The sequence below is a fragment of the Artemia sp. Qi Xiang Cuo genome, chromosome 4 (genome assembly GCF_049724085.1).
Source record: "Artemia sp. Qi Xiang Cuo chromosome 4, ASM4972408v1, whole genome shotgun sequence".
In the NCBI taxonomy this organism is placed as follows: Eukaryota; Metazoa; Arthropoda; class Branchiopoda; order Anostraca; family Artemiidae; genus Artemia; species Artemia sp. Qi Xiang Cuo.
In genome coordinates this window covers 30,402,663-30,427,128 of record NC_142797.1, presented here as the reverse complement: position 1 = coordinate 30,427,128, position 24,466 = coordinate 30,402,663, and the positions used below count along the sequence as shown (strand labels likewise).

The following is a 24,466-nucleotide window of genomic DNA, read 5'->3' as shown; positions in this document are numbered from 1 at the left end:
GACAATACCTTCTATAAAAACCTTATATACCCCCAGGGCATAACTTAGAGCCCATGCCCTGACGGCCGTAGGGGTGTGTCCTCGTCAAAAACATAGTTACTATCTAGAAATCAACTACGCTGAACAAAATGGCTATCTCAAAATTTTGATTATATGTGTTTCGGGAAATGGTGGGCATAGAAGGGGTGTTAGTTGCGTTCCAATCACTTTCTACTATTAAAAATGGCACAAGCTACTCCAATTTCCAATTGAATGAGCCTTTTTCGAAGTTTCTACGACAATTTCTTCGATACAAAGTGACCTGCTCTAAAGGAAAAAATAATAAATGATACATTGTGCCAACATCGTTCTTAAATGCCCTTAGGGCATAACTTAAAACCCTTGCCCCGAGGGTTGTGGGGAGTGTCCTCCTCAAACAAAATATTTTATATCTGGAAATCATCTACGTTGAACAAAATGGCTATCTCAAAATTTTGATTGGATGTGTTTGGGGGAAGGACGGGCGTGAGGGGGGGGGGGGGGGGTAGTTGCCCGAAAATCACTTTTGACTATTAAAAAGGACACTAGCCCTTTGAATTTCTAATCAAATGAGCCCCTTTTCAAGTTTCTACGACAAAGATTTCAATTAAAACCTTATATTACCCCAGGGAATCACTTATAGCCCTTGCCCTGAAGACTTTGGGGGGGAGTGTCCTGCTCAAAGCTATAATTTCCTAAACTTTAAACTGCGTGGAACAAAATGACTATCTAAAATTTTGATTGGTTGTGTTTGGGGAAATGGTGGGTGTGGAAGGGGTGTTAGTTGCCTTCCAATCACTTTCGATTATTAAAAAGGGCACTAGCCATTTCAATTTCCAATCGAATGAGCTCTTTTTGAAGTTTCTACAACAACACTTTCTATAAAAACCTTATATGCCCCCAGGGCATAACTTAAAACCCTTACCCCGAGGGTTGTGGCGGAATGTCCTCCTCAAAAACATATTTTATATCTGGAAATCAACTACGTTGAACAAAATGGCTATCTCGAAATTTTGATTGGATGTGTTTTGGGAAATGATGGGCGTGGGGGGGGACTATTTGCCCTCTAATCACTTTTGACTATTAAAAAGGGCACTAGCCATTTCAATTTCCAACTGAACAAGCCCTTTTTGAAGTTTCTATGACAAAGCGTTCTATAAAAACATTATATGCCCCCAGGGCTGAACTTACAACCCTTGTCCTGAGGGCTGTGGGGGAGTGTCCGCCTCAAAAACATAATTTCTATCCGGAAATCCACAGCACTGAACAAAATGGCTATCTAAAAATTTTGATTGGATGTGTTTGGGAAAACTTTGGTGAGAGAGGGGGGCTAGTTGCCCTCAAATCACTTTCACTATTAAAAAGGGCACTAGAGCTTTGAATTTCCAATCGAATGAGCCCTTTTTGAAGTTTCTACGACAAAGATTTCAATAAAAACTTATATGCCCCCAGGGCATAACTTATAACCCTTGCCCTGAAGACTGTGGGGGGAGTGTCCTGCTCAAAGGTATAATTTTCTGAACTTTAACTGCGTGGAACAAAATGGCTATCTCAAAATTTCCATTGGATGTGTTTGGGAAAATGGTGGGCGTGGAAGGTGTGTTGGTTGTCTTCCAATTACTTTCGACTATTAAAAAGAGCACTAGCCATTTCAATTTCTTATCGAATGAGATCTTTTTGAAGTTTCTACAACAACGCGCTCCATAAAAACATTATATGCCCCCAGGGTATAACTTAAAACCCTTGTCCCAAGGGTTGTGGCGGAGTGTCCTCCTCAAAAACATATTTTCTATCTTGAAATCAACTACGCTGAACAAAATGGCCATCTAAAAATTTTTATTGGATGTGTTTGGGAAAACGTTGGCGAGAGAGAGGGGCTAGTTGCCCTCAAATCATTTTCACTATTAAAAAGGGCACTAGACCTTTGAATTTACAATCTAATGAGCCCTTTTTTAAGTTTCTACGACAAAGATTTCAATAAAAACTTATATGCCCCCAGGGCACAACTTATAACCCTTGCCCTGAAGAATATGGGGGGAGTGTCCTGCTCAAAGGTATAATTTTCTGAACTTTAACTACGTGGAACAAAATGGCTATCTCAAAATTTCCATTTGATGTGTTTGGGAAAATGGTGGGCGTGGAAGGGGTGTTGGTTGTCTTCCAATTACTTTCGACTATTAAAAAGAACACTAGCCATTTCAATTTCTTATCGAATGAGATCTTTTTGAAGTTTCTACAACAATGTGTTCCATAAAAACTTCATATGACCCCAGGGCATAACTTAAAACCCTTGCCCTGAGGGTTGTGGGGGAGTGTCCTCCACAAAAACATATTTTCTATATGGAAATCAACTACGCTGAACAAAATGGTTATCTCAAAATTTTGATTGGATGTGTTTGGGGGAATGACGGGCGTGCGTGGGACTAGTTGCCCTCCAATCACTTTCGACTATTAAAAAGGGCACTAGTCCTTTGAATTTTCAATCGAATGAGCCTTTTTTGAAATTTCTACGACCACACCTTCTATAAAAACCTTATATGCCCCCAGGGCATAACTTGCAACCCTTGCCCCGAGGGTTGTGGGGGAGTATCCTCCTCAAAACCATATTTTCTATGTGGAAATCAACTACGCTGAACAAAATGGCTATCTCAAAATTTTGATTTGATGTGTTGGGGGAATGTTGGGCGTGGGGGCTAGTTGCCCTCCAATCACATTCGACTATTAAAAAGGGCACTAGCCCTTTGAATTTCCAATCGAATGAGCTCTTTTCGAAGTTTGTACGACAACCCCTTCGATGCGAAGTGCCCGGGTATGGAGGAAAAAAATAATGGTACATTGTACCCATATCGTTCTTTACTTAGGCATCACAATCGCGCTGCCTATGATCAGAGAGTTATTCTTTATTCTTAAATAAAGAGCATTAGTTTCCCGAAATGGGAAGATCAGAACAGGAGGTAAGAGCCGTTTTTGAGGTATTCTATGTCGGGTTTTGTCACATAGATTGAGAGACCTGGCGTTTTAGAAATGGGTGTATCCGCTGTAGAATTTGCCAACAAATTAGCAATTTCATTATAGTATGTACCCTGATGACTTAGAATGTGTTGAAACTGGATGATAATATTTCTCTGTTGAAGGTTAAAGAGATGACTCCAAAGGTAATGGAGATCTGAGTCCGGTGCTGATTTGTGCACTATAGAAATTAATTGTAAAGCTGAATTTGAGTCAGAAAAGACAACGCACTTTTTTCATAGTGGAACCTTATATAGCTGAACCTTAACGAATTTGTAGCCTACTAACTATGTTTGGTCTAGGCTCCACAAATAGAAGAATTTAGACTCGATTCCTGCAAAAGCCAACACAAGAAGCTTCAATCTAAATCACGTATCATGGTTCTCCAGGGAAGTTGAACACCAAAACTATACATGAATGTGGTACTATTCCACTAGAAATGACGTACTCAAATGAAACAGCCATTTGGCTCGTTTTAAGAGCCCCCTAGACCACAGACAAGGAGTATTATCATAAATACCTCTTGTCTGTGCCCTAGACCAAACACACCCAAAGAACTGGAATCTGTGACTGCTTAGCGTTTTGACAACCCTCGAAAGCATTTCATGAAGAAATCAAAGAAAATTTGACTACTGTAATTATTCTAAGTTGTGCCTTTAATTTAGTAAGGCCACCTCTTAAAGGTAGTGACAGCTTCTGAAAATTTTTGAAATAATTTTATTATATAATTCAAATACACTTTGTTGTCTGACTTTCTCTCACCTAAAAAGATGGCCTGGGCCTAATAGAGGCTTATAATGTAGCCATAGTAGCCTAAGGCCTTTGATTTAGGCAGGGATAGTTTAGGTCTTGTCTTTGAACTTCAGAATATAATATGATATCATTGAAGTCTACCTATATTCTAAAGGAAGTACTATTGTAATTGAAGGGTAGTACCATTTGGTGGGAAATAGGCCTAGGCTATCTGGTAAATTTTCAAGTGGCACAATAATTTAGCTAGGATGAAATTGAATACATCACTTGTTGTCCTTTTTTATGCTCTGCCATAATTCAATAATTGCTTCTGTTGCAAATTGCATCTTGAGCCCTTAAAAAGGCCCTGGAGATATTTTATATGAATTATGCAAGAGCATAAAAAAGGGACTCCACCCTTTGACTATTGGAAAAAATTACTTTATAAGCTCATATAGAATAGTATTATCCAATCTCCTCATAATTAAAAATATTTTTGTCATCTAGTTAGAAAATTGGTAAATTTCTACCAAATCATATTATTGATTTATGCATAAAGTGAATATACCACTTGATGCCTTTTTTATGCTGATTACAAATATAGTAATCATTTCTATCAGAAATGAATTTCAGCCCCCCCCCCTATATATGCCAATTCAGGGTATATATTTCTAAAACCTAACCTAGGCTAACCCTGAATTGGCATATAAGCCTATAGGGGGAGGGGCTGAAATTCATTTCTGATAGAAATCATTATTTTATTTGTATTCAGCATAAAAAAAGGCAACAAATGGTGCATTCACTTTATTCCTAACTCAATAATATGATATGGTAGAAATTTACCAGAAAATTTGGCCCATCTGTATAGGACAAATCTATATTTGCCAACTAGTTGACAATAAATGTTGCCCCAGCAAAACTTCTCTTTTGCAACTAGTTGACTAATAACTTCTCCCCAGCAACACATAAGTTTGTCAACTAGTTGACAATAAATGTTGCCCCAGCAAAACTTTTATTTTCCAACTAGTTGACTAATAATTTCTCCCCATAAAAAACTTAATTTGTTCCAACTAGTTGACTAATAACTTTGGTGAAATTCTACTTTAGTTACTTTTACCTATCTTGGAAAGGGGTGAGGTTAGGAAAATGAAACTTTCAGGGATGGGTCTACAGGCTAAAATGTGTCCTGGGAAGGTATTTTTAATTAATTATCTCCTCTCCTTCTCCCCCAACAGGGTCCTGAAATTTGCCTACATGACAGGTCTTTACCTACTGAAATTTTGACAAAAGAACATTTTACCTTAATTTCTAGTTATCACTTTCTTTTTCTCTGGCTTTAGTTCTGAAAATGAAATTCCTGTTATTTGAGTACTATTTTAAGCCATATAAATGTTAATTTTCAAAAATTAGGAAATGTATTTGCATGTCTTTAAAACTCTGTAAATCAGGATTGAGCGAAGTTGTGAGGCTGAAAACAATTTTGTTGGACTTCATTTTAAGCACAAGATCTATTTTGCAAGGTTTCACTTTTATAACACACAGATTTTTAAAGGTCATCATAGGTCAGGACCCTCTAGAGAGAGAAGGAGTGGAGGGAGGTACTTCAAAATACCTTCCCAGGACATACTTTAGCCTGTAGACCCATCCCCGAAAGTTTCATTTTCCTAAACTAACTCCTTTCCAAGATAGCCAAAAGTAGCTAAAGTAGAATTTTACCATAACTTCTCCCCAGCAAAAGTTAATTTTGCCAACTAGCTGGAAACAAAGATTGCCTCAGAAATAATTCATTTTCCAACTAGTAACTTCTCCCCAGCAAAACTTAATTTTGCCTAGTAGCTAGAAACAAACATTGCCCCAAAAAAGAATTCATTTTGCAACTCTTAACTTCTCCCCTTGCAGGTAGTTCCCATTTCCTTTAAATCTTTCTTTATGACATCCTCTCACCCCAGACAAGGGCAAACTGCCTTCCTTTTAGCCCTAGACAATTGGCCAAAAAGGCAAATCCTTGGCAATTTGCCATCCTTCATCTGCAGAATGTGCCCTAGCCATCTCAGCCTTTCTTTCATTATAGCCCTAGAAAGCAGGATTGAACCACATTTCTTGTACAGCCTACTGTTTGAAATATGGTCAGTCAGCCAGATACCAAGAACAATCTGTAGGCAATTTCTATGGAAAATATCTACCAAATTGTCATCAACTTTTTGGAATTTTCTTTTAAATTTGTATATAATGATGGGATCATTAGGGAGGGAAGGTTACTTTGTTGTCTGGATGACAACTAATATGTTGAAAAAAAAAACATGAAACGAGAACATGGTTATTTTTATTTTTTTAGCCTATCATGTTTTTTTACAAATACTGTTAAACTGAAATTTTACCATATTTGGAAATTGGACTAATTTACCCTTCTATTCTTAGAGATGTGTGCACTCACAGTTTCAAGTAGCCTAGCCTATAATAAATAGGCCAGGGTGAAAGCCTATTAAAAAAGGGGATTCTACCCTTTGACTATTGGAAAAAATTACTTTATAAGCTTATATAGAATGTTACTGTCCAATCTCCTTCTAACATCATTTTTATACAATCCTAAATAGGGCTTATCCCAGATTTCTCTCTCAATCATTCAGACTATCTGTCTTGGCTTTTTCTACAATTAGCCATGTCTTGATACCAACTGCAAATTACTCGATTTCCAATTTATGTGTTGCTGGAAACAAACATTGCCCTTGGAACTAATTCATTTTCCAACTAGTTGACTAGTAACTTCTCCCCATCAAATCTTTATTTTTCCAACTAGTTGACTTATAACTTTCCCCCAGTAACACTTGATTTTGCCAACTAGCTGGAAACAAACATTGCCCCAGAAAACAATGCATTTTCCAACTAGTTGACTAATAACTTCTCCCCAGCAAAACTCAATTTTTCCAACTAGCTGACTAATAACTTCTCCCCAGCAACACTTAAATTTGCCAACTAGTTGACAATAAATGTTCCCCCAGCAAAACATTCATTTTCCAACTAGTTGACTAATAACTTCTCCCCAGCAAAACTTAATTTTTCCAACTAATTGACTAATAACTCCTCCCCAGCAAAACTTTCATTTTCCAACTAGTTGACTAATAAATTCTCCCCAGCAAAACTTAATTTTCCAACTAGTTGACTAATAACCTCTCCCCAGCAAAACTTAATTTTGCCAACTAGCTAGAAACAAACATTACCCTAGAAAACAATTTATTTTCAAAGTAGTAACTTCTTCCCTCCCAGGAAGTTCCCATTTCCTTTAAATTGTTCTTTGTGACATCCTCTCACCCCAGACAAGGACAACTTGCTTCCCGTTTAGCCCTAGCCAGTTGGCTAAAAAAGAAAACCTGAAGTGCTGCTAAACTAAAATTTTACCATATTTGGAACTTTGACTAATTTATCCATCTATTCCTAGAGATGTTTGCATTCACAGTTTCAAGTAGACTAGCCTATAATAAATAGGCCAGGGTGAAAGCCCATTGACAAAATAAAGTTTTGTTGGGGAGAAGCTACTAGTCAACAATTTGAAAAATGAATTGTTTTCTAGGACAATGTTTGTTTCCAGCTAGTTGGCAAATTTCAGTGTTGTCGAGGAGAAGTTATTAGTCAGCTAGTTGGAAAATTAATTGTTTTCTAGGGCAATATTTGTTTCCAGCTAGTTGACAAAATTAAGCATTGCTGGGGATAAGTTATTAGTCAACCAGTTGGAAAAGGAATTATTTTCTGGGACAATGTTTCTTTCCTGCTAGTTGGCAAAATTATGTGTTGCTGGGGAGAAGTTGTTAGTCAACTGGTTGGAAAATAAAAGTTTTGCTGGGGAAATGCTTCTTGTCAACTAGTTGGCAAATATAGATTTCTCCTATAGGGATGGGCAAAAGTTTCCAACTAGATGGCAAAAATATTTTAATTATAAGGAGATTAGATAGTACCATTTTATATAAGCTTATAAACTAATTTTTTCCAATAGTCAAAGAGTGGATATCCCATAAAAAAAGCATCAAATGATGTTTTCACTTTCATCCTAGCTAAATTATATGATCCACTGCAAAGTTACCATGAAATTTTCCCACCCCATGCACCTAATGTGCAAACATATACCCTGAATTGTCAACAGCAAAGTTTCAAATATCAAAATTTAGTGCTATTTTTGTTGACAGCATTTGAAAAACTTGAAATGTTAAGAAAATGCTTTATATTTATGTTGCCCAATAAATGAGGTTTAAAATGGTATAAATAAGTATTTTTGGAATATATTACTCTTGAACAACTTTTTTCTAAACTAGTTATATGTTTTGAACAACTTTTCAATAACTTAACTACTGTTGATAACTTCTTTGTGTGGTTACAAAAATGAAATACCTTTGGGGCCCCTTTAAGGGCTCAAGATGCAATATACACCAGAAGCAATTATTGAATTTTAAAAGAGCATAAAAAAGGCATCAAATGATGTTTTCACTTTTATCCTAGCTAAATTATTGGGCCACCTGCAAATTTACCAAATATATTGCTTAACAGAGTAATCAGATAGCTAAGAAACAAACTTACCTTTATAATCAGAATTTCATCCTGAATCTAAATATAACATTCATTTCATTGCAAACTCAATTTTTAACCTCTTTACAGACCCAATCTTGAGCCCTTAAAGGGGTCCCAAAGGTATTTTATATGAATGATAAAAGAACATAAAAAAGCATCAAATGATTTTTTTACTTTCATCCTAGCTAAATTATATGGCCCACAGCAAATTTACCATGAGCTTTACCCTCCCCCCTCTTAATGTACAAATATATACTCTTGAATTAGAATACACCCTGAATTGTTGACAGCAAAGTTTCAAATTGCAAAATTAAGTGCTATTTTTGTTGACAGCATTTGGAAAACTTGAAACAGTAGGAAAACAGTTTGAATTGAAAATCAAGTATTTTGTAGGTTAGGTTATGACTTCTTTATGTTGTTACAAAAATGAAATACCTTTGGGGTCCCTTTAAGGGCTCAAGATGCACTTTGCACCAGAAGTAATTATTATTATGAAAGAGCATAAAGAGGCATCAAATCATATTTTCACTTTCATCCTAGCTAAATTATAGGGCCACCTAGAAATTTACCCCTTTTTCTCTTACCTACTTTAGGTACAGCTTATATACCTGTGTTAGCATCAATCTTATTAAAAATGGTTTACTTGTAAATTGAATTGATGATGGCAAAATTGAGAATCAATAAATGCATAGGAAATATATAATTACCTTAAGTTGCACCTGCTAGCAATATGGATGAATTCAGTGTATGCTAATTAGTAATGATTAGGCTGCAGGCTATCTGCTTCATCCCATTGAATAAGCCATGGTTTTGCTGCCCAGTCCTTGTCAAGATTTGATTTGAAGCTATCAATTGTTGTAGATCTCCCACTGTCCTTTCATTTAGGCCATTCTACAGACCTTTATGATTTGATTGTAGAAGAAATTGTTTCTTTTTCTTGTCTTTGCTGAACGACTTCACATATTTGACAACTGGAAAGGTTCAAACATATCTTTGTCATCAGACTTGAGCAACTTATAGGTCATTATCATGTTGCCTCTGTGTTGATGATATGTCAAAGTTGGTAGCTTCAGGCTCTGCAGTCAACATTCATACTCTTTATCTTTGAGACCCTCTATGCATTTCGTCACCTGTCTGAACAGATTTGAGAGCCATCTGGTCTGTTTTATTAATTGACATGGCGACACATTCCATATTCCAATCTAGGCCTCACCAGGCTTTTATAGAGTTTAGTCACTGTTGCTGGGGATTTACTAGTGATTGGTTGCTTGATGATACCAAGAGTCTAGTTAGGCCCTGCTACTGCAGCACAGGTTTGGCAGTTGAATTTGAGGTCTTCATCCACAACACCCCCAAATCTCTTTCTGAGGTACTCTCAGAAATCAGTTGTCTCTGACCAGAATTTGATAACATTGAATATTGCCTTCATGGGTTATTTCTTCCAAAATGGAGAACCTTGCACTTGTCAACATTAAACTCAAGTCTCCATATATTGGCCCCTTTGCAAAAGCCATCTAGATCTGACATTATTGAGGCTACAACCTGATGTGTGTCAACAGGACTAATAAGTTTCAACTCATCAGCATATAGGTTTAATTTACTAGTCACATTTTTTGGAGCATCATTAATGTAAATATTGAAAAATCTAGGTCCCAAGACAGTTCCTTGAGATACCCCACTTAGACCTCTGCTATTTCAGAGAAAGCTGCACCACCTTCACCAAAAACTCTGACCCACTGCTTTTTCCCTTCAAGAAAGACATAATAGAGTCCACCACACCCTCTTCAATACCTGTTGCCTTCAGTTTCAATCGGAGCTTTTGATGACAGACTTTATTGAAGGCTTTAGCAAACTCTAGCAGAACCATATCAACTGAGAGACTTTGGTCAAGGAGCTCTGTTATGTAATTATGAGGCAATCAGATTTGTTTCAACTGATCTACCTGGTCCAAATACATGTTGATGTTTTGATAGAAGGTTATTTGTGGCCAAATGTTTGAGAACAGCAGCATTTACAATACCTGCTAAGATTTTCCCATTGGCAGAGGCAGTACTGATTGGCCAATAACTGGGAGCTTTGGTCATGTCACTTCCTTCATGTATTGGCAAGATGTGGGCAGCTTTCCAGTCCAGTGGTATGACTTTGGTGCCAGTAGACTTTTAGAAGAGCATTGGGAGCAGCAGTACTAATTGGGCATGAGCTTCTTTTAAGAGTTATGGATGAATGCCATCAGGCCCAACAGACTTATTTGGATTAAAATTTTTCAGACTACCTATCTTGGCTTTGTCTCTAATTAGCCAATGGTTTGATGGCAACTTGACTTTAATTGAAAATGTAGGTTAAAATTGAATTTGCAATGGAAACATATGTCATATTTGGATTCAGGATGGAATTCTGATTGTAAAGGTAAGTTTGTTTCTTAGCTATCTGAATACTCTGTTAATCAATTTATTTACCCATTTGATTCCTTATTAAGCATGAGACCTGGCCTATTTCCAAATAAAATGGTTGCCATTCAGACAAAACATTGTGATAATAAAATTCTAACTTTATAATGACCTATATATAAAGTTTCAGTAGGCTAAATGTTTATTAGTCATCTACTTTTAAAGGAAATAGTAAATATCATGGTTGCTTTTTTAACCGTGCACCCCCCCCCCTCCCAATGGTCCAGGTATAGCCCTAGGAAAATATGAAAAATTAAAAGAAAGCAATGAAATTCTTACTTTAGGTAGCCCTAGGCTAGCACAAAGGCTCCTCAAAAGGAAACATCTTAATATAATAAAAGTAATTCCATCAGATTCCCTGTTTTGTGTTCTTTTTAAATATGATAGCCTTTTTCATTTCTCACAGTGCACCCAGATATACCTTAGACTTTCCAGGTTTAAGATATAGGGTCCCAGATATGCCTTAGACCTTCAGTCTGCCTGTGTGCTGATGTCCTGCAGCCCTATCATCACTAACTGGCGTACACTGGACTTGTCCCTATCGCTAGTAAGTGAGATTTAAGGTAATTTAAGGTGTCTCAGAGGCACTTAGGGCATCAAGAAAAATCCCTAATCTTCCTGGTGGTTTACTGCTGCCAGAATGTCCTCTCATAGATGCTTGATGTGTACAAGTTACATAGATTTGTTGGTACATTTACACAGGGTGTTTCTGGGTCTGCCTCTGCTTTGTAAGCCTGTTAGTCATAAATAGAGCACTGCACTAGGTCATTAGAGATTGTCCATGTATAGTAAATTTCCCAGGTATCTTCATCTGTGATCTCTTTTGACATCTATCACAATAGTTACATGTTTTGACATCTGTTATGTGCAGTCAAGCTTGGAGAGAAATCCCTGCTCTGGATCCTTGATTTTCTTGATCTGTGATCTCAATGTGTTAAGCTATTTGATGACTCTGGTAACCATATTCTTTCTTCCTCTAAGCATTTTTGAGTGGAGTTCCTCAGGGAAGTGTTTTGGGTCCTCAAGTCCACTTGGTCTGCTTAGTCAATGGGCTAAGGCTTAGATTCAATGGTGCCAATACCATGTCATTCACTTTGGCAAAATGAATCCTTGTCACTCTTATTCTTTCTCAGGCCGCCCTACTCTCCTCTGTAAATAGTAAGCAAGATCTAGAGTCACTATTGACAATGAACTAAAATTCATTACTCATGCTAAGAAATCTGTTGCTGGTGCTAGTTCAACTCTGGAGCTGATCAAGTGTACTCTTTTTGCTTGTTCTCCTAAAGTCATCAGTCTTCTGGATAAGGGACTTGTGTGTCCCAAGCTTGAAGTTGGAATATCTCTAGCCTCCCCCTATTTTAAAAAAGACATAAAAGTTTTGGAACATGTGCAGAGACATTCTGCCAAAGTGATATCTGGCATGCATGAGCTTTGCTACCCTGCAAGACTAGCAAAGCCGAAACTCCAATGATTGTATCCAGAAGAAATAGAGGTGATACCATTCTAGCCTACAAGTTAATGAGGGCTAATACTCTCCCAGCCTTATTTCCTACTGTTGGTCCTAATTCAAGAACTAGAGGTCATCAACTGAAACTTGTAAAGCAGTCTACCCTATCCAGAGTCTATGCTCAATTCTTTTCCTCAAGGATTGTCAAAAGTTGGAATAAACTCTGAAGAAACAGTTACTTCTGAATGCATGGACATTTCAAATGAAGCCTGGAGGTTGAGTGGTCCTCTAGAGAGTCTAAACACAACTGAGAAACTACTGATCATCCAACTGCACCTGGTCACAAAATACCAATGACAACAAACCCAATCATCAACTCTGGAGCTTCACAGGGAATAATACTTAGGTTGCTCCAAGCTGCAATTTAAGGTAATAGTGACAGATGTAAGATTCATTTTATTTCAAAGATATATAGTATTAAAAACTATTTGAATCATCCCCTTTAATTTGTAAAAAAAGGGAGTAGCAGTTGACAAGAAGAGCCATATCATTACCAGCTAGACTCCATCCTTAAACTGCTAGGGAAAGGCAGTCTAAGTACCCACACTTCCCACAAGTTGGCTTCAGGGGTGTCGTTTGGGGGGGGGGGGTGCCCCCCCTCAATAATGTGGATAAAAAAAATATTGTACATCCCATGCCCTTTGACTATCCAGATATGGACCCTTCTTGCCCCCCCCCCTCCACCAATAAAAATGCTGGAGATTTGCCCCTGGTTGGCTTAGCAGTTATGTTTATAGATTTCTCCCCTTTATCCTAAAGTCTTAAAGGTATTTGTTATAGTATTATAAAACATAACTAGGAATATAACTTGGGATCAGTTTCAGTATAGATTCGGAAGAAATAAAAAGTAAATTAGAAAAGAAATATACAATAATCAACTATCAAGTGCCTTTTAGAAAGCTGAGCTCAAGAAAAAAGTGTATGCATGATTTTGAGATCAACTTGTTTCAAATTATTTGAATCCCATCCATGAAGAGTTGACCAGTGTACACTGGCGCAGAAACTTGTTCTATGATTTATTGTTTACCAAGTCCTTCAAGAAGGAATAGGCAATGCCACCCAAAACATCACCAAAGAGAACCTAGGTAAGTCTTAAGAAGAATGATGATATATGTGGTAGCTGTGGAACTGAACTTGATGAATAATCTTCTGTATTATTGTGCAACAATTGTCATTAATGTTTGTGTAAAGAATGTATTGGGATCTCAATGTCATATTTTGGTCTGTTCTGAAAAATAACTAAAAACCTTACATATGAATGGTTCTCCCCAGTGTGTAAGGTCAGTGAAAACACTGGCTTAGGTTTAGTCACAACCCTAAAGTTAGTTTAAGCAGCTGTCTCTAAAACTTTAACCACCTTGCTTGGTGAGCTTAGGGAGGATTTCAAGCAAGGTTTATTGAACATAAATAGCAGAATTTTTAAGTTTGATAGTGATGTTGTGAGCAAATGCTTGCTAGTGGAAGTGGAAGCTAAAATAGAAGAAATAGCTATAAGCAAACTAAGCCAGTCTGATAATGGTAACAGTAAGAAGTTTGAAAGTGATGTAAGAAAGATCAATTGTAAGAATAGAGAAAGGCTTAAACCTCAACTGAATATAGTGGCTTACAGGATACTAGAATCAACTGAAGAGATGGCTGACATTCAAAGCATGTACAGGTCTAACCCAATCCTACAACCTGCTATTTTTGCAACTGCTAAATTTTCATTCACTCTCCATTACATATTGATGCTAGCCCAATTATAAATAGTTCTTTTCCAATAGTGTTGTTGATGATGATAATGGTGATGCTTTTCATTTGTGCTCAAGCCCTGGCTCAACAGGCATTATATACAAAAGTTTACCAAAAGTGATACATAATAATAATTCAGCAAGTGGAAAGAAAGTGTTCAGGCTGTTTTACATGAAAAGTGATACAGTGACAAGCAAACTCTATGAATTGAAACTTGGATTAACCACTGAAGATTACCAGGTAAGGAAGAAAGAATACAGCAGTGGACTTTATTGTCCCCTACTGGTGGTGCTGATCTCTGTTTCATGGTCCTTCAGCCAGGAAGTGCAATGGGGGCTGGGGACTAGCCATCTTGTGCTTTTGCACACCCTTCCTGTGTAACTCCTGCAGGTTTCTCCAGGTACTCATTTAGAGGTGGGATGACTGGCTGAGCCTGCTGAGTCACTTCACTGACCTAAGTCCCAAATTAATAACCAGCCACATAACAACCCACTGGAAGACAACCACTGGAATGGGTCAGAATACTAGGATGCCACCTGTTCTCAAATCTTTCTGCTAACTCAAGGAGAGGCATTGTCATCTATGTAAAATATGGAATGCAGTGTAGAGATTTATCATTTAAGATAAGATAAGGGTTTATTCCAAAAACAACACAACGCAAAAAAAACAAATGACCTTCCATAAGCTAACGCTTGTTTGGAAGTAATTACCCTCTTAAAATTAACACTTATAATAACATAATAAAGAGAAAGAAGAGAAAAAAAGAGAAAAAGAAGAAAGAAAGAAAAAGAAAAAAAAGAAGAAAAAATGAAAATCTTACACTCACTTGGCTCCTGGTTGCAATAACCAAAAATCAATACTTCACATACACCAAAACTTCCCGCCGCCATCCCAAAAATAATAAAAAAAAAAAAAAAAAAACATAAAAAAAAATAAATATATATAGGAAAAACGGGTTCCGGGCAAACCTGAGAGTGACTCAACTATACCACCCTTTAAACAAATTCATACCTATGGAGACAAAGGGTTTTAAGGTCCCGACGGAATTCACATAGATTTGCTGACCTTTTTAAAGAAACAGGCAAATTATTCCAGACAACTGGCCCCACATGACATTGAAAATAGCAATCTAGTGCTAGTAACTTGAGGTGTCCGTATATCTCTAGCATGACGAGTAGGATAATTGTGTACATCATCACCAATACCAAGCACTCAATACCAAGAACTCACATCACCAAAGAAAGGATTATGAAAAGGTTGAGCAAACTAGGTCCCAGGTGACTTACATCCCTGGCTTTTTTAACAGCTTGCTGGTATATTAGCTGAGCTGCTGGGTTTGCTATTTAAGCTGTCCCATGAAACTAAGAGCCTACCTGCAGACTGGCAGATGGCCAATATCACTTTGATATTAAAGAAAGGATCTAGAACTCAGACAGAGAACTACCAAACCATTAGCCCTGCCTCAGTTGTGGCCAAGCTTATTGAAGGAATAGTCATTGGACACCTTCATAGAACATATGCCAAAGAATTGCCTCCTTTTTAGTAGTCAGCATGGCTTCAGAGAAGGCATTTTTATCAAAACAAATCTAATACAGTTCTATGACTCTACAACAGACCTGCTTGAGCAGGGTTTTGCTGTTGATGTATTCCTCCTGGACCTAGTCAAGACCTTCTATAAAATGTCTTACCATTACGAAATGATAAAGCTGTCTGTATATCAGATAGATGATGACATTAACTAGTTGATCCATAGCTATGTATCTGATAGAACTTAGATTGTTGCTCTATATGATGAAAGAGGTGACCTTATCTACTACACACCAGTTCATGTCAAGATTGGTGTCCCTCAAGGAACCAAACTAGCCCTAATGCTGTTTAATCTCCACATGGCACTCCTAAGGTGATTAAGAATGGTTTGGAACTATTTGCAGACAATTCCAAACTCTTTGGATCAGCAGCTTCTGTTATAAAATTGATCTTCTCTACAAGAATATCTTATACACTTCTGTGTATGGGCAATAACATTGACACTTGAGTTTAATCTGATTGCAGAATCCTGCATTTTGGTGGAAACACCCCCTGGTACAGCTATCATATGGTTAACTCTGCAGGTGTTGATATTCCAATTTGGGGTGCTGAGGAAGAGTATGATCTTGGGATAATCATTGATGACAAGCTCAAAGTTTGCAGTCAGTATCAGAACCAAGCTGCAAAGGCAAACAAGGTACTTAGTTTAATAAAGTGTTCAGTGACTAATCGCTACCTAAGAGCCATAAGAAGTTTTAAATAGCACTTCTTTGTCCTTATCTTGTGTTTTGTAGAATGATTGCAAACCCACACTTCAAGTGAGGCACAGAGCCACTTGAGAAGGTCCAGCACAGGGCAACCAAGCTTTCTTTTGCCAAACAGCTCATCCCTTATGAGCATCAACTAGAAAAGCTTGGCTTCCCTATCCTAGAATAGCATAGGCAGTGCAATAGCACTGCCTAAGTAAAGGACAATGTTGGCACAATGTATTATTTATATTATTTTATTTTTTTTTTGGTTTTAGACCAGGGCACTTTGTATCAAAGGAGTTGTTGTAGAAACTTCAAAAATGACTCATTTGATTGGAAATTGAAGGGGCCTGTGCCCTTTTTAATAGTCAAAAGTGATTGAAGGGCAACTAAAACCCCTCCCACGCCCACCTTTTCCCCAAACACATCCAATAAAAATTTTGAGATCGCCATTTTGTTCAACATAGTTGAAAAGTCCGGAAATCATGTATTAGGAAGATGACAACCCTCCTATGGTTCAAAAAGGCCTCATTTGATTGGAAATTGATAGAAATAGTGCCCTTTTTAAAAGTCAAAAGTGATAGGAGGGCAACTAACTCCCCTCCAATGCCCACCATTTCCCCAAACACATCCAATCAAAATTTTGAGATACCCATTTTGTTCAATGTATTTGAAAGGTCAAGAAATTATGTCTTCCCTTGGGGCATATAAGGTTTTTATAGGAAGCGTTGTTTATGGAAAGGGCAGCTAGCCTCCCCCCCCCCCCACCGACTATCCCTCTTCACCAAACGAATCTGATTAAAATGGTTAGATAGCAAGTTTGCTCAAAATAGTCAAAAACTAAAACAATGACTCTAGGGTCGACACAACCCCCCAGTGACCGTGGGAGAGGGTTGTAAGTCATGCTCTCGGGTCGTGTTAGGATCTTATGGAATGAGTGGTCGTATAAATTTCAGAAAGTGGTCATTTAATTTGAAATTGAAAGTTATAGTACCTTTTTAAAAGTCAAAAGTGGGTGGCCGGCATTTAACCCCTCCCCCCAGTGATGACCCCCGGAAAATATCCCCCATGGAAAATACCCCCCGGAAAACACCCCTCTGGTAAATACCCCCTCCCCATGGAAAAGAAGGCTTTCCAAATTTGAGGATGTTATTTGAGTTTAGTATTTTTTATTTCTGTAGGGGCTAAGGAATTTTAGTACTTGTATATTATGCGCCTCTCACTGAAGCTTATGCTGTGTAAAATTTTAGAACTCACCAGTTTTTTCGTTAGTTTCTTCGTTACTTTAGAAATAAATGTTGGCTATAGATTGGCATATTAGGGGGGGGGGTAAAGTAGAGTGGGTCTGCATGTAAAATATGTTTGATAAAAGTATTCTACATATTAGATAGATAGACAGAGAAGTGTATTTTAAAGGCAATATACGGCCACGAACATAGTAAAATAACATAAATGAAAGGCACAAATAACATAAACTTTGATCAGCGATAATCATAAAATATTTAAATTAAACAATAAATTAATAATAGTACTTAATACTTGGAAAAACGGTCATTTAAAAAAAAAACACTTAACAATTAAATGAAAGATTACATTTACTTTATACTGGGATTTTTTTATTTAATTTTTTTTTTTTTTTAAGTTAGAAAAATTTCCAGATACCTTGCTATTCTTCTGTAATTTTTTAGTAGCTATATAGCCAACCTAGAAAGAAATACTCTCTGATTTCAATCTCTCCACATACTTTACTTCCCTGGTAAATACCTCCCCAGAAAATATCCCCCCCCCCCTTGTGGAAAAGAAGGCTTTCCAAATTAGAGAATTTTATTTGAGTTTCATTTTTTTCATTGCCATAGGGGAAAGGTGTTTTGGTACTTGTGTATTATGGGCAACTCACTCAAGTTTGTGCTGTGTAAAACTCTAGATCAAACCGGTTTCTTCGTTAATTTTTTCAGCTTAGCGCGAGACAAAGACAATGGACAGAATATATGGGAAATATATAATTTGGGCTATATATTTGCACATAAGGGGGGGGTGGTGGTGGTGGTGAAGTATTTGGACAGTTTGAAGTCAGAAAACAATTCTTTCTAGGTAGGGCCACTAAAAAATTACAGAAGAATAGCAAGGTATCTGGAAATTTTGTTACCTTAAAAAAAAGAGTAAAAAAGTCCCAGTATAAAATAAATGTAATGTTTCATTTAAGTGTTTTTTTCAAGTTTTTAGTTTTTTTATTTTAATAGCCAATCTTCCAATTATTATGTAATGTAATTTTGTGAACATAGAACTTCATTAAGCATTTTGTGATTATCACTAACAAAATTCTGGATTATTTGTGCCGTTAATTTATTCTATATTTTCATTTTAATGGCTGTATTTGTGGCTTTAAAATAAACTTATATATCTGTCTATTTAATATACAGAATAGTTGTACCAAAAACATTTTGCACGCAGAACCGCTATACTTTACTTCCCCCCCTACCCCCCCCCCAAACACACACAAACACGTTGTGCTTTCGCAAGATGTATCCAATAGATATTTTGAGACAGTCTTTTTATTCAAAATAGTCCAAACGTCATAGCAAGGCTTTTGAAGTTGATACAAACCACCAGAGCCTGAGGGAAAGGGTTGTAAGTTATGCCCTTGGGGTATTTAAAGTTTTTATGGAGGGAATGGTTGCATAAACTTTAGAGATGGCTATTTTGGTTGACAATTGCAATTTCTAGTTCCTTTTTAAGAGCCAATAATAATGGAGGTCAAGTAGCCCCTCCCCACCCAACTACCCTTGTTTTTACCAAATGTATGTGATTGAAATTATGTGATGGCGATTTTATTTAAAATAGTCCAAAGAACATACAACAATGCCTCCAGGGTTGGCACATCCCCGAGAGCCCTGGGGCAAGGTCTTTAAGTTATGCCCTAGGGGCATATAAGGTTTCTATGGAATGGATGGTTGTATTAAATTCAGATGGGTCTCATTTGATTTTAAATTGGAAGTTATTGTGCACTTTTTAAGAGTCGAAAGGGATTTGAGAGAACCCCCACCCCCATATTTTCCTATGACAAATATCCAAATAAAGTTTTGAGACATCAATTTTTTCCCACATTGTTGTAAGCTTCAGTAATTATGTGTAGCAATAGTTGTAGTAGCATTAGTAGGAGTATGCAAATAGCAGCTTTTTTTTTGAAAATCCCCTTGAAAACACAATGAAATTTTTAACTTAATGCCATCAACCGGTCCTGAAGTATTGCTGATACTTCCTCTTGACAAGATGTATGGACATAGTGTGTTTCAATTTATTTCAATACAGCTAAAATATTGCCTGAAATTTTTGCCTTAATACCCTTAGGTTTGTTAGTAGTAGTAGTAGCACCAGTAGTCATAGTAGTAGCAGTAGGAGTACAATTAATAGTTATAGTCTTAGCTTTAGTAGCAGTAATAATAATAGTAGCAGTACTAGTAGTTGTAGGAGTAGAAGCAGTAGCATTATGGTGCAAATTTTGTCTTTTTGTTAGTTCAACACCCCCCCTCAACAAGCACTGTAAGTTTTAATGTCACACACAAAACTCACACACATTCCTAAGATATTGCTTATATGCCATTTTCAAAACCTGCAGATGGATAGCAGGGTGTCATCCGTACAAAAGAAATATTCTCTGAAAATCTCACCTTCATACCTTCATAGGCTGTGGATTTTGAACTAGCCAGAAGACACGGTGTATATATTAAATGCGGCTTTTACAGTTACTGGACCTAACGATATTAATGGTATTAAGTTGTAACTTTTAGGGAACGTTCAGGGGGAGTTTCAATTAAACAAAAAAACTATATGTATGCAGGTATTAAAAGAGCATATAAACAATATAGGGCATATATGGACATAGGCAGCTATGTTCATAGCTAGGAATATCATTGATATTTTAAAGGAGCTAATTTGATTGAAAATTAAAAGTTCTAGTGTCCCCTCAAGAGTCAAAAGTGATTGGAGGGCAATCAGCCCTCCTCTTTAGCTCATAATTTTTCACACATTCAATCAAAATTTTAAGACAACCATTTTTCCCAGCATGGCTGAACAGTCTAGTAACTATATCTCTAAGGTTATTGGGTTGGTCAAAAAAGTGTAAGTGTATCAAGGCTGTGAAAGAGCATAGATATAATTTTTTGGGAATGGTATTAAGTTTTATTTATCAGATCAACTAAAGGATGTATATTACTAATTTAAACACTAGTATTTGCATCATTATTTTCAAAAGAGTTTATGTTGTTTTAAATTGCTGAAAGTTTTTCCAGCATATAAATATCAGGCCGAAATATAAATTCTTAAAATAAAACAAGAAAAATTGAAACTATTATTTTCTTTTCCCCTTAAAAAGACTATGTCAATATAAAACATACAGAAATTAATTAAAAAAATTTCCACAAAATAATTTTTTTTTTTAAAGTAAAGAACTCCATTAAACCAAAAATGAACAAAATAGAATCAAATAATCTATACTTTTTAAAAGCTAGAATAAAACTTAAATCTCAATTAATTTTTGATTTCTTAAAGTTTTAAAAGTGAAAACATTAAAAAGAATTTTTCAGTTAAGTGCAAATTTTATTCTGGCTTTTAGAAAGCATAGTGGGTTTTGAACCTTACTCATGTTAATTTATGCTCGTTTTGAGTTTGACTCGGTTATTTATTATAATTTCTGTTCGTTTTGGGTTTCATTTATTTATTGATGCTGATTTGTGGTAGTTGTGTGCTTGATAGATTATTTGATGCTATTTTTGTTCATTTTTTGGTTTAATGGAATTCTTTATTTTTTTTGAAAAACTAATTTTTCGGAGTTTTTTACTTAAAATTTTTTTTGGAATTCTTTACTTAAAAAAACTTATTTTTTGGAAAACGTTTTTTTTTAATTAATAATAGAATGAGGGGGGATTTCATCCTAGCTTTCAAAATGATGAAAAGCAGCACAACCGAGTCTGTTCTTGGTTAAAGTCAATACAGCAGAATATGAGGTAACCCCAAGAAATGGCATCAATAATTCTACAGAAAATAAAAAAGTTCAACTTCTTCACCAACTGCATAATTCCATTGTTGAACTCATTAAGTGATTCTGCGGTGTCTGCCAAATCGTTTGACAGCTTCAAGATTGTTGTCAACCATGATTGGAACATTAAGCCATAGAAGACACAGTGAGATAAGCAAGGATCATCAACCAGAGTCTGGTCTCCACCATCCAGCACACCCATCTGGAGTTGCTGTTGTGGTGTGGCCTCAACTTTAAACTGTCCAGATAATGACTGATATAGGTCAGTCATATGTCTGCAGGGTGGCTGCTATCCCAGTGGGTTTAAACTCCACAGCTTACATTGCTTGAGCCCTCTGCCTTACTTAACCCTCCAACATTTCTTGCTGATGATGTATTTTTATACTCAATTATCCTCTATGTACATATATAAACATGCACATGTATTTAAAAGCCAGTGACCATATACACCAAACAAAGACAGAAAAAACAAAAACAAAATTAAACAAATCGAATAGCACTCAACACCTTAAAATTATATCTTCCATGCCTCTAAAACATTCTCTATAAAACTCTACCACAATAATTAGGTCCATAGAAGAAGTCTCCAAGATACCAGGAAGCCATGGTGTATTCCCACACAAAAAAAAAGAAGTTATTTCTTAGATTCTCTAAACTTTGGGAATTACTCAGAAAATGTTCCAGATCGTCCCCATACTCCCCACAAAAGGGTTAAGCACACCTACCCTGTGGGCCATTTTCATCATAAGAATCCCAGTGTCCCCTATGCAGTGGCATCGAATTTGCTCGTACCATCAACCACCACTTAAGCACCCTCCATGGTAGGTGTAGTCTCAAGTTAAAAACCTCTCAATACATAACTGTCATTTGCTTATAAAATCTTAAGAGTACAAGACTTCTCAACACCAGCAAACCAGTGAGCCAAAGATGAAGTGATGAACTGTGCAATGAATTTTATCCGTATTTCCTGGTGAAACCTAAGGGTTCTGTAGTCTAAGTTGCTAGAAGATGCAATTTAAGGTAAGAGGCTAGCCTGTTTTTGCTAGCATGTTAGACATGAATTTTCGAAAGCAAGTATTCTTCTCTCTTGTTCCTGGTTCAGATGTCAGGTTCTGTTTTATTATGGCTATATATATGGGCCACCAGAGGAGGTGGTGATTTTTTGCATTATAGAAAAAACAAATATAGTATTCAAAAAGAGCATAAAATATGGAATCTAATGGTAGTACTTTTATTAAGATGTTTCTTCCTAAGGAGCCCACAATATAGAATGATAGGGTACCTTTACTTAATTATGTGCAGCCTGTTTCTGTTAGTCTGATTATCATGTTTCATTTGCTTGTTATCCGCTTTATAAAACCATTTCAGGTAATATTTTTAGGCGAGTGTGGAGTGCATTGTCAGAAAAGCAGTTATGGTATTTGGAAAGAGCATAAAATAATTAATCTCTTGATACTACTTCTATTTGTTTTGCATATTTCCTTCAAAAGTGGCCACCACTAAATACTCACTGAAGTTTATATTAGGGTAACTGGCTAATTAGATTTTCATGTTCCATTCCATTTCATCCACATTTTTAAATAATGTATTTATCCAACTGTTCTTGATTCTTCTGCTCTGAATTGAGGCTGTTGACAGGTTAAGAATACAAATACCCAGTAACAAAGAAATACAACAGTTCAAGCAATGAAAAACAGTGCATAGTATTCAGATCTATAGACTATCTGGCACTATTAAGAGGAAAGGGCATGGTTTTGTCATGGTAGCAACCATTATATTTGAAAGCAGTGTTGATTGAGGGGTAAAAGATTGGGCAAAAGATTGGTAATTTAAATTTAAAATCCAAAAATGCATGGTCACATACTTTGGAACAAGTAACCCCTAGTGCCAGTATTCTATAAAGTTTCAAAATAGTTCAAAGCATCCACTATCAAGCTGTTATAAGGAGAGATTCCTTGGAGTTTTGGTTGACAATCAACTCGAATTTAACTTTATTCACAATCTGCTGCAGCCAAAGTCAATCAAACTCTTGGTAGATTATCTTGGTGTTAGGTTTGTATGTGATGTGGCTTAAAAATAAATTATCATAGTTATTACTAAAAAGATTATTTTTAGTATATTGCTAGCAGTAATGGTCAAGCTCTTTAAGAGTGTGATTTAACGCATATTACAATTTTGAATGTGTATTGTCATTAGACCCCAGCGCTGCGCCGATGTGGGACGACCGGCGGCGGCAGGGCAAAAAACAGCACGACGCGCCCCCGGTAAGACGTCGGCGGTGCGCCGCCGGCACGATCAATGTTGACCACAAACATTAATGTTTTCATCAGTCTTTCTCAAATCACATCTTAAATTTACAACAGATTCGAGCCTATTCATGAGTTAAAAATGCACAAGTCACTGGCTGGAAACTGCTCTTCTTCGTTACTCATCGAGAGAAGTAGAAATGTTGTAGACACGAAAGGACTGTGACGTTTCAGAAACCTTGCGTAATACGAGTAGTTGAATCACCTATTAGTTATGTATTCTTGACATAACTCATTATCAAATTAGTAGTTTTTTCATTGATCATTATGCCAAACAAAACTTCAAATACCGTATTACAAAATTCGTCAGTTATCTGGGTAGAAACTTTGAATATAACTTTGAACTCATAAGCTTAATTTCATAAGACTCTTTGCCTATATCTGTTTTGTCACGTTTAAAACAGTTAAAATGGGCGACTTTGATATTGATTTTTTTTTTGTTTTTTTTTTGCTCTTTTGGATTCCTAAGAAGCCTTCTTGTAATAAAAAATGGTTTTTGATAACAATTTAAAAAAAATTCATTTTAAAGTTTTTTTTTAGCTTCTTTATAGAATATATGCCAGTCAGATTAAAATTAAACTTCTGCTTTAACATTGCTTTTGGCTGCTCTTCTTCATGACCTTTATTTTTTCTCTTGGGGAATTATTCCGGAGTAAACATTAATCAATAAATAAAATATGTCGCAGCATAAACTTCATTTCAAAGGAGTAAATCTATCACACGGAGAAATGCATGATGAACAGTTCACACGAGAACACTTCAATTACAATGACACAAAAAACACTTAATAGTTTATTGGCTATGAAGAAAAATGAAGTGCCAGCTATTTTTTTAGGTAAAAAATGAAA

General features: G+C 36.4%; 1 long non-coding RNA gene across 1 annotated transcript in view; it reads left to right on the top strand.

Moving 5' to 3' along the window:
- The first annotated feature begins 3,652 nt into the window (after nucleotides 1–3,652).
- The window catches only part of LOC148952987 (uncharacterized), a 92,623-nt gene continuing 71,809 nt past the window's right edge, over nucleotides 3,653–24,466 (top strand). The window contains exon 1 of the long non-coding RNA XR_016141619.1: nucleotides 3,653–3,710. This is a non-coding gene — a long non-coding RNA (uncharacterized LOC148952987). The remainder of the gene's footprint in view (nucleotides 3,711–24,466) is intronic.